We start from the raw sequence: 11,840 nt of genomic DNA, 5'->3' as shown, positions 1-11,840 counted from the left end.
GTAGTCCACAGTGCCTATCTTTCCTATGTTTATGTTTAAGCTCCCACTTAAAAGTGAGAACACGCAGTATTTTGTTTTCTGATTCTGTTTTAATTATGGCCTCTAGCTGCATCATGTTGTGGCAAAGAACATGATTTCGTTCTTTTTTATGGCTGCATAGTACTCCAGGGTGTATATGTACCTTATTTTCTTTATCCAATCCACCATTGATGGGAACGTATGTTGATTTCATGCCTTTGCTATTGTGAATAGTGTGATGATGAACATACTTGTGCATGTGTCTTTTTGGTGGAATGATTCATTTTCCTTTTGAATGTATAGCTGGCAATGGAATTGCTGGGTCAAATGGTAGCTCTGTTTTAAGTTTTTGGGAAATCTCCAAACTGCTTTCCACAGTGGCTGAAATAATTTACATTCCCATCAGCAGTGTATAAGCATTTTCTTTTCTTGGCAGACTTGCCAGCCTCTGTTTTTTTGTTTTGTTTTGTTTTGTTTTTTAGTAATGGCCATTCTTACTGGTGTCAGATGGTATCTTGTTGTGATTTTGATTGGCATTTCTGATGATTAGTAATGATTAGCATTTTTTATCTGTTTGTTGGCCACTTGTATGTCTTCTTTTGAAAAGTGCCTGTTCATGTCCTTGGCCCATTTTTTAATGGGGTTGTTTTTTGATTGATGGTTGGTTTAAGTTCTTTATAGAGTCTGTATATTAAACCTTCATCAGATGCAGTTTATGAATATTTTCTCCAATTCTGAAGATTGTCTGTTTATACTGTTGATAGTTTATTTTGCTGTGCACAAGCAATTTAGTTTAATTAGGTCTCACTTGTCAAATTTTTGTTTTTGTTGCAATTGCTTTTGCAGACTTATCCAAAAATTAATTTCCAAGGCTGAGGTCAAAAGGTTATTTCCCAGGTTATCTTCCAGGATTTTTATAGTATGAAATTTTACATTTAAATCTTTCATCCCTCTTGAGTTAATTTTTGCGTATGGTGAAAAGTAGTGAGTACAGTTTCAATATTCTGCATATGGTTAGCCAGTTATCCCAGAACTATTTATTGAATAGTGAGTCCTTTCCTCATCTTTTTTTTTTTTTTTTTTTTGGTCAGCCTTGTCAAAGATCACATGGTTGTAGTTGTATGGCTTTATTTCTGAGTTTTCTCTTTTGTTCCAGTGATCTGTGTGTGTGACAGTATCATGCTTTTTTAGATTACTGTAGCCTTACATTATAGTTTGAAGTTCAGTTGAGTGATCTTTGTTCTTTTTGCTTAGGATTGCTTTGTGTATTTTGGCTTTTTTTTGACTTCATATGAATTTTAGATTTTTTTTTGAATATTTTGTTCTAATTCTATGAAGAATGATGTTAGTATTTTGATATGAGTAGCATTGAATCCATAAATTACTTTGACAATATGGTCATTTTAACAATATTGATTCTTCCTGTCCATGAGCTTGCAGTGTATTTCCATTTGTTTGTGTCGTCTCTGATTCATTTCATGAGTGTTTTGTAGTTCTCTTTGTAGAGTTCTTTTACCTCCTTCATTAGCTGATTCCTTGGTATTTCATTTTCTTTGTGGATACTGTAAATGGGATTGTGTTCTTGATTTGACTCTTAGCTTGGACATTTAGGAGGCTTTTGGTGGAAGCTTTAGGGTTTTCTACATACAGAATCATATAATCAGGGAAAAGAGATAGTTTGACTTTTTCTATTTCTACTTTTATGCCTTTTTTTGTTGGTGTTCTTGCCTGGTTACTCCGGCTAGAACTTCTAGTGCTATGTTAAATTGGTGTGGTTAGAGTGGGCATACCTGTTTTATTCCAGTTCTCAGGGGAAATGGTTCCAGCTTTTGCTTTTTCAGTATGATGTGGCTGTGGGTTTATCACAGATGGCTTTTATTATTTTCGGGTACATTCCTTCAATGCCTAGTCTGTTGAGGGTTTTTATCCTGAAGGGATATTGGATTTTATAAAAGGCATTTTCTACATATATGGAGATGATTGTATGTTTTTGTTTTTAATTCTGGTTGTGTGTTGAATCATATATATTGATTTGCATGTGTTGAAATAGCCTTGCATCCCAGGAGTAATGCCTACTTGATTATGAAGTTTTAACTTTTTGATATGCTGCTAGATTCAATTTGCTAATATTTTTTGAGGATTTTTGCATCTATACTAATCAAGAATATTGGACTGAAGTTTTCTTTTTTTGCTGTGTCTCTGCCAGATTTTGGCATCAGGAAGATGCTGCATTCATAGAATGAGTTAAGGAGGAGTCTCTCCTCCTCAATTTTTTGTATTATTTTCAGTTGAATTGGTACCAGATCTTTGTACACCTGGTAGGATTAGGCTGTGAATTCATCTAATCCAGGGCTTTTTTTTTTTTTTTTTTTTGGTTGGCAGGTTTTTTTTTTTTTATTACTGATTCAGTTTTAGAACTAAAAATTTGTCTAGTCAGGGTTTTAATATAGTCCTAATTCAACCTTGGGATATTGTGTGTTTCCAGGAATTTATTCATTTCATCTAGATTTTCTAATTTGTGTGCATTGAGTTCATAGTTTTCTCTGAGGATGTTTTGTATTTTATGGGAACAATGTAATATCAAATTTTTATCTCTGATCTAGCTAATGGTCTATCAATCTTGTTTAATTTTTCAAAGAATCAACACTTGGTTTAATTGATCTTTTGTGTAAATTTTTGTGTCTCAACTTTGTTCAGTTCTACTCTACATTTTCTCCTCCTAGCTTTGGAGTTGATTTGTTCTGTTTTTTGTTTGTTTGTTTGTTTTTCCCTAGTACTTGTAGGTGCAAAATTAGACTTTTAGTTTGAGATCTTTTAACTTCTTATTGAAGGTATTTAGCACTATAAACTTCCCTCTTAATACTGCTTTAGCTATATCCCAGATAGTTTGGTAAGTTGTCTCCCTATTTTCATTACTTGAAAAACATTTTTAAAATTTATGCCTTAATTTTAATTTTGATGTTAACCTAAGAGTTATTCAGAACAAAATTGTTTAATCGTCATTTTTTTTATTTTGAGGGATGTCCTTGATATTAATTTCTATTTTTATTGCATTGTGGTGTGAAAGTGTGCTTGGTATGATTTTGATTTTTCGAATTTGTAGAGATTTGCTTTATTACTGAACATATGGTCAATGAGAAGAATGTCTATTCTGTGGTTGTTGGGCAGAGTGTTCTGTAGATGTCTATTAGATTTAGTTGGTCAAGTGTCAAGTTTAAGCCCAGAGTTTCTTTGTTAGGTTTCTGCCTCAAAGATCTGTCTAATGCCATCAGTGGGAAGTTGAAGTCTCCCACTATTATCTTGTGGCTAAATATTTTCATAGGTCAAGTACAACTTGTTCTATGAATCTCAGTTCTCCAAAGTTGACTGCATATTTGTTTAGGATAGTTAAGTCTTCTTATTGGATTGTATACTTTATCATTATGTAATATCTGTCTCTGTCCTTGTTATTGTTTTAGTCTATTTTATCTGATTCAAGAATAGTGACTCCTTCTCTTTTTTTTTTTTTTCATTTGCATGGTAGCTCTCTCTTTGTCCCTTTACTTTGAGCCTGTGGGTGTTAATACATGTGAGATAGGTCTCTTAAAAGTAGGAGATGGTTGAGTCTGTCTTTTTATTCAGCTTGCCCATTTACATTTAGTATTAGTATTGAAATGTGAGATTTTAATTTGTCATTGTGCTTTTAGCTGGTAGTTATGTAGACTTGATTGTGTAGTTGTTTTATAGTGTCTGTGGGCTGTATGCTTAAGTGCATTTTTGCTTAAGTGCAATAAGTGTCCTTATTTTGATTCCATGTTTAGGACCTCCTTGAAGACTTTTTGTAAGCCTGGTCTAGTTGAAACAAATTCCCTTGTCTGAGAAAGATTTTATCACTCAATCACATCTGAAGTTAGTTTGGTGAAATATGAAATCTTGGTTGGAATTTCTTTTTTTGGAGACTGCTGAAAATAGGCGCCAATTTCTTCTGGCCTTTAAGATTTCTGCTGAGAGGTCCGTTGGTAGGCGGATAAGGTTCTCTTTGCATGTTATCTGACCCTTTTCTCCGGCTGCCTTTAAGATTTATTTCCTTTTGCATTGACCTTGGTGAATCTTATGGCTATGAGCCTTTGGGATGGTTTTCTTGTACAGTATCTATCTGGTGCTCTCTGTATTTCTTGAATTTGCATATCAATCTCTCTACTGAGTTTAGGGTAATTTTCGTGGACTATGTCCTCTTATGTATTTTCCAAGTTGCTTATTCCTTCTCCTTCTTTCTCAGGAAAGCTAATAAGTTGTAGATTTGGTTTCTTTATATAATCCTATATTTCTTAGAGGTTTTGTTTATTTTTAAAATTATTTTTCTTTTCTGGGCCGGGTGCAGTGGCTCATGCCTGTAATCCCAGCACTTTGGGAGGCCGAGGCGGGTGGATCACGAGGTCAGGAGATCGAGACCATCCTGGCTAACACAGTGAAACCCCGTCTCTACTAAAAATACAAAAAATTAGCCTGGCATGGTGGCAAGAGCCTGTAGTCACAGGTACTCAGGAGGCTGAGGCAGGAGAATGGCATGAACCCAGGAGGCGGAGCTTGCAGTGAGCTGAGATTGTGCCACTGCACTCCAGCCTGGGTGACAGAGCAAGACTCCGTCTCAAAAAAAAAATTATTTTTCTTTTCTTTTCAGACTGAGTTGATTGGAAGAACTGGTTTTTGAGCTCTAAGATGCTTTCCTCAGCTCGATCTATTCTGCTGTTAATACTTCACATTGGTTCTTTCTTAAAATGTCTGTATCACCTCTTGAACCATTTTACTGAATTTCTTGGATTCCTTAGATTGGGTTTTAAATTTCTTCTGAATCCTGATCATCTTTATTGCTACCCAGATTCTGAATTCTATGCATGTCATTTCATTCATTTCTGACTGGTTAAGAACCATTCCTGGAAATCTAGTGGGCTCACTTTAAGGTAAGGGTACACTCTGGCTTTTTGAATTCCTAGAGTTCTTGTGCTAATTCTTTCTCATCTGGGAAGACTGTTGTTCCTTTAATTGTGATGTAAATTGAGTATAGTCGGTTGGCTTTGTTTCTAGATGTTTTCAGAGGGCCAAGGCTCTGTACAGAGTCTTTATTTGTGGCTACATGCTTGCCCTGTGTTTCACAGGAGGGTATAATAGCAAAATATTTTTGGTGTTGTAGTTTGGGCTGCTATCCAGGAGATGATGCTTAGGAGTAATGGCCAGTAGATAAGCTCTGACTCAGCTGCATGGCTTCTTTTGTATTTTCTTGTGTGTGCCTGCTGTGTGGAGGGGAGAGAAGTGACCCCTCTCACTAGCTTCACTCCTGGACCTTAGAGGAGCCCCTTCTGATTATTGGAACCACACCTGCATTTCTTTTGTTAGGTGTTCCAGGCCACAGGACTCCCTTGGGCAGAAGCTTTATTAGGGAGGTAGTCCACCTCCTTTCAAGACCAGCTCTGCAGAAGACACCATGCCAGATTATGAACTTGTGCATCTCAACCCTCTCAGTCCTCTGAGAATGTAGGGTCCTCTCCCAGACAAGTACAAGCCACAGATCTTGGATTGGCGCTCCCAACCTGCATGCCTTAGCCCTGGGGCACCAGAACTGGTTCACAGCTTAATTCTCTGTACCTTAGGGATTGGGTTCTGAGTGTGCTAGAGAATCCAAAATGCTCCCACCCAACCAGTTACATACTGAAATAGAGCAAAACATCCAGGCTGGGCAACAGAGTTTGCACTGTGCATACACTTCTGTGGAGTAGCCAGGCAGGGGCCATGGGAGGGGCTAGAAGGCAGGAAATTTCTGCAGAACAGATAGGCCCCAGTTCCAAGGGGAAGTTGGCTCTGCTTTCTCCGAGCCTAGCAGTCAGCTGGGGATAGAGCTTCCCAAAGGGAGATTTAGAGCCCTAGGGGATGGACACATATGGCCATGTTCCACTGGAGCTCTTCCATGCACAAAGGCCCCCAGCTCCACTCCAATGAAGCCTTGTCTCTGTCTACTGTCTGGATAGATTCTCCTGCCAGCTCAAATGTTCATCATGAGATGGGGTTGCCTGTAGCTAGGATTTCAGAGGTTCACAGTGAGAGTGAGCCATTCCACAGTCCTTTCTCTCATCCATTCCCCAGGAGCTATTTGGTGACTTGGAGCTAGCTCTAGCATTCAAGTATTCCACTCAGGGTTTCCAGCTTCTTTTATCTTCAACCTCAGAGCCTGCATTACTTCTCCATTCACTCTTGGTGTTTTCTCTCTGAAGATCTGTTCATATTATGTTGGTTTACTCATAATTTAGTTTCTCCCAACGGGAGCAGAACTTCTTGGCTTGTCTGATCAATCATTTTGCCCCTCTCCTGACTAATCAGTATCTGTAGTTACTTTAAGTGTAAATGAATTACATTATCCATTTAAGAGGCAGAAATTGTCAGAATTAATTTAATAAAAATCACCCAAATATATGCTTCCTGCAGATTATTCTCATAATTTAAATTGTTGCTTTATTTTTTGAAAATAATATTGAGAAGATACCTTTTTTAAAGAAATGAACACATATTTTATTGATGTAGAGTTTAATAAGTGTTTATATGGCAAGGAATATGAGCTTCTATACAATAACTAAAGAAAACATTGAATCAGAAGCAAGAGATGTTGATAAGAACTTCACATTTAATTGAGATATAAAACTTGAAGACTGGTTTGCCTAAAGAAAAGGAAAAACCTATTTGTGTGTGTTATACCCAGTTTTTGCTGTGGAGCCCAAAATAATGTATTTATATGTACTAGAAATATTCATTAGTGACATTTGCCTCTATCATAGCTTCCTAGAACAATATTCCATATTGACCATTAAATTACAAAGTTTTCACTGCTTCATAAAAAAACTATAGAAGGCATTTTTTTTACTCCCTTTGTTCTTTACACTACAGACCAAATGGTAAAGCATGGTAATCACTAAAGAGGAAAACATGGAGGTCATTTTATTATTATCAAAAAAAAAGGAACTGAATTTGAGCTGCAAGTACATAAAGTATAGAAACCCACAGAACACAACCACCACTATCAGACAAGAAACATACGTGAAGAAAGTTTTTTACTGCTCTCTGCAGAATGCATTCAACAAATAGTTAATAGAATCAGCATGGAGGACATTAGGACTACCAGAAGAAAGAATATCAAATTAAGTACTGAAAATAGTGTGATCAACATTTCTATTCCTCATGCATTTGAGTCCACCATGGCTAACAAAGAAACATCTTAACAGTAGAAATAACTTATGACATTGGAGCCATAGAAGGTCAATATAAAAATCTTTATAGTAACCATCAGAGCTTGAAAGGTACTATAAAGGTATGGAATACCCACCAGCACATGACAAAGTTCCTGAGACATAACATTTTATAGCAGAAGGCTATGGATGTCCACATAGTGGTCATAGGCCATGGCTGATGAGACGAAAAGTTCACTGATAATGAACATAATGAAGAAAGCCATCTGCATGGTACATGCATAACAGGGAATGGCATTTTGAGCCACAACAAAGTTTACCAGTATCTTGGGATAAATGACCATAGAATTACCAAGATGAATAAAATTCAGGTACCTGATTTAAAAAATACACAAGTGTTGTGTAGACCCAAGTCCACATTGTTCAAAATGATTATGCACTCTTTGCTCATCACTGTGAATGCGTAGATGATGAGGAAGACCCAAAAAAGGGGGAGCTGCAGCTCAAGCCACCTTGTGATTTCCATCAGAATGAATTCAGTAAGCACTGTTAGATTCTTTTGGCCCATTTAGTCCAGTTATCTCTTCCAGGAAGAAACAGAGCAGTTGTTAAAAGATTTTATGTAATGTCATCTAAACAAATTATAACATTTGTAGACAAAAGGTGTTATTCATGATAGGTAATAAACATTATTTTTACATCTGATCCTAAAACTAAAAAAAAAAAACAAGAAAATTTCTATCAAAAGAAGGGACCCATATTAAATACACATATAATTATGAAGTAAGTTAAACTGTAAATATCAATAATGTTTGGAACACATCAATTGACAAAATTATATAGTTATTAATATGGAAATGTTAGACTTTATTTCACCTACACAGTGGCGTCACAGTTTTTTTTCTAGTATACTTCCATATTTTCCAAAGAATTCTCATGGAATTGTGATATTATTAAAAAGTGAGATAGAGATAGCATGAAGCTACTGTAGTTTAAATTTTAGTTTCCCTCACTTGCACGTTCTGGGTAGGGATTTAACAATAAACTCACAAGTAATATGTCTTTGTGAAAATTCCCAAAGCAAAGATATATTAACCATGACCAACTAAGACCACTTTCCCTTAATATTCTGACTTCCACTTCATCACACTTTATCTGACAAAACAGTGCATTAGCTTATCTGCAGGCATTTTTAGGACCCAGCTAACAAAGGATTGAGTTACTGATACATTGATGTTTAATGGGTATATTTATACGGCTCAAAATCAATGACATTATTAAATAATGCTATCTCTTTTGGTGTAGGAATGATCATTAAGAACACCCTTACCACCAAATGTGCAGAGATTTGTCTGGAATTTCATTAATAAAATAATATTTATAGATTTTATGATTTTTTGACCTTTGGTTTATGACAAAATTTGTATTATTTTTTCTTTTAAATATTTACATACATTTCAACTTAAATGTGTAATTTTATTTTTTAAGAAAAAAGAAAAACTCCCAAACTAATATAAGCTTAATGATTACCAACATGTGCATCTATTCCTACTAAAATATTTGTTTTATGTCAATATAGAGGGATTATGAATATTTAATTTTATAAGTTTTATTTCCTTTAAGATATCACTGTGAAAATAACAGAGTTTAGAGGGCATTTAAAAGCATTGAGCATTTATTACATCACATATAAATTACTGTTTATTCCTAATATTGCCCCATAGAATACAGATCATTACACTGTGATTTTCAAACATTTCAGTGATAAGTACTGGTCCTCTATTTAATCTAATTAATGTGGGACATGAGCAAAAAAAAGTGGAACAGGTCTGATTAAAGTTAGTAAAATCTGCTTTAGCCTAATCTCTTTGTCTCTCCTCTTCTACCATTCAGTTTCTCTTCAGTGAAAACATGGAACTCTGCAAGCATGAATTTCAATTCGAGCAGTAGTTGCATTTTAAAATATTCAGTCAAATAAAACACAGAATTTAGTTATAACTTCATGGAATGTCAGGTTTAACCCACACAACTATCAAGTAGAACCTTCTGGGAGCCCACCCTAAGGTCCAAACCTATAGCTTAGAGGAGTTAGAGCACTCTCACCTTGTGGAAGTTAGCAGCAACTGATTAGTTTTATGTGTAGATCTTGCTGTTCTGACTCAGGAAGTAAGGACAGGGGAGGAGAGCAAGACTGGAGATTGGTAAGCTGTCTGAAACCATTCTTCCCAGATGAAACTGTTTGTTCTTTCTTCACTGAATTCCATTCTGTCTTTCTGGCTCTTTCCTCCCTTACAAGTAAGAACCGTAAGTCCAGCATTTTTGAAAACATTCTTTTGAACTTACCAGATGTCAGGGTATGCCTTCAAAGGGTTTTATTGTAGAATAGGAGATGCAGTGGACTGAACAAAGGAATTCAGTATTGCAGCCACAGTGTCACTGCTTTGAAATGTTTAAATTTTACCAATAGTCCTTTGTTCGGAGAAAAGCTGAGTGTTGAGAGAGAAGCTGAGGCAGGGCTTGCGTGTCTGCTAGACTTGCTGGCTCCTTGCTTCTAGAACTCTTGTTATCTCAAGCAGCCAAATGTTTCTCATTCACTTCATACACTGTTTCCTTTCAATCCCCACATCCTCATCAACTGTTTGTTTGAGCACCAATAAGTAGCATGGCCTCCCAGAGCTTGAAGACTTCGCAGCCTCCACACTTGTGATGGCCCCCTGGTCCCAATTTCTCTCTCAAACTGTCTTTTTCTCATTCCTTTGACTCCGCCGGACTTCATTGCCCCCAAGACCTGATGTTGGGTCTGAGCACCCCAACATTCCTGGTGCCCAATGTGGGGCAACCCTGGTGAAGGAACGCTAGAGCGTGTGAAAGCAGAGGACGCCTCATCAAAGGACACCCGAGGTCGTCTAAAAGAAGTTCGGCGGGAAAGCTGAGCGCTGGGAAGGACCAGGGTAACAATGGGACAAAGTGAATGCAGACATTCTGCTTATTTAAATTTTTTAAAGCATGTATTATGAAGTGGGGGAGTAAAAGTTGGTACTGTTTGTTATCAATTTTTAGTACAGTAAAGCTGTTTTGCCCATGGTTCCCGGAACAGGGGACTATGGAGTTGGATGAATGGGAGAGAATTGGAAGAGATTTTTTCAAAAAGGTGTATAAAGACGGAGCAGTGACAGGTACGGCGGAGGGTGCTGGGTGCTGCTGAGGCGACAATGGCAGAGGGGCCCGAGGAAGCCCAAGGCCGCCCTCCTGGGCACGACGAGGGTGGAGGGGGCCACGAGTCCCTCCCTACCCTGAGAGGCCCTCCTGCCGCCACCGTCCCATGCCCCCATGACGACCCCCAGGCCAAACCCCAAGCCCCTGGCCAGCCCACAGCCCGGGCCTCACGGCTGTGCCTGACAAATCAAGAGCCGCCCCCGTGAGCTCAGGAAGCGCGGGGAGGCTGCTTCCGGCTCCGTGCTGGGCTGCCGAAGTGCCCAAGCCACAGCCCCGCGGGAGAGACCGAGTGCTCCCGGCAAGTGCGCGAGTGGCTGTATCAGTCCTGCTGTGGCTACCTCACCTGGCACCGCTGGCCAGGCCGCCTTCCCGGCTTGCTGCAGCCCCCAGCAGTCCCCGCAGAGCTTCCCTTCGGACAGCGCTGCTGTCCCAGTGGCTGGGCTATTACAGCCCCTTCTACTTCCTGAGTCCTGGGCCGCCGGCCCTGACCCGGGTACAGCTGCTGGCATCAGCACCCAGGCTCCAGTAGCTGGCCTGAGACCCCGGGCTTCTCATGTGCAGGCATCAGTCTGGGCCACTCCAGTGACGAAGGTAGGATCAGCAGCCCCTTCGTGAAGCCTGAGTGAGACCGGGCAACAGGCAGGCGGAGAATATGTTATTCCATCCTTGGCCCAGGATGGTGAGTTTCTTTATTCTCTTCTTTGTAAAAGCAACCATTGTCTTAAGCATTATGCACCTCAGTGGGATAAAGGATATCTCTAAGTTTGCTATGCATTATGTAATGGAAAAAATAGATAAAGACACATCAGTGGAAGACTTGCAGAAAATGATGCAGATTATTAATTTGTTTCTATGAGATAATTTGCATCTGGGGAGCAGGTGGAGCTACCCCAGGGAAGTTCCTGGTGGGGCTTCGAGTTGTGACATGTGATACATTAGTGCTTATTGCACTAAGTCGGGTTTTAGTGATTCTTTCCTCAAATGTTAGCATTACAATGTCCACTACATGAGCTTTGATCAAGAATTTTTCAATTGCTTCTTTTTTCCCTGCTTGCATCACACTGCTGTTTTTTCAGCATAATCGATCAGCCTATGATATTGTGGCAGGAACCACTGTGGTAAAAAGAAATGGGGTCAGATGATGCCCCCAAAGCCCTGATTTCCACACGCTATAATGACAAGACTAAATTATGTATCAAGGCCATCAGTATCCCTGGGCTACACTAATTGATGATTTAGAAATTAAAGCAGTCACTCCAGTGTGATGCAGATGACTACTCTGAAAGTATTGATTTTACTTAAATGCCAAAGAACTTGTCCAGAAGAAAAACCTGTTAAATTCAGGTATTAAAATTTTTAGATAAAAAAGGCAAATGATTTATAAACAATGGACAA

General features: G+C 38.5%; 1 pseudogene; it reads left to right on the top strand.

Moving 5' to 3' along the window:
- Nucleotides 1–10,441: 10,441 nt before the first annotated feature.
- Nucleotides 10,442–11,591, top strand: LOC100968967 (protein FAM8A1-like; annotated as a pseudogene).
- Nucleotides 11,592–11,840: the final 249 nt, after the last annotated feature.

This window comes from Pan paniscus, chromosome 9, assembly GCF_029289425.2.
Source record: "Pan paniscus chromosome 9, NHGRI_mPanPan1-v2.0_pri, whole genome shotgun sequence".
In the NCBI taxonomy this organism is placed as follows: Eukaryota; Metazoa; Chordata; class Mammalia; order Primates; family Hominidae; genus Pan; species Pan paniscus.
This window is presented reverse-complemented; position numbering and strand designations above follow the sequence as displayed.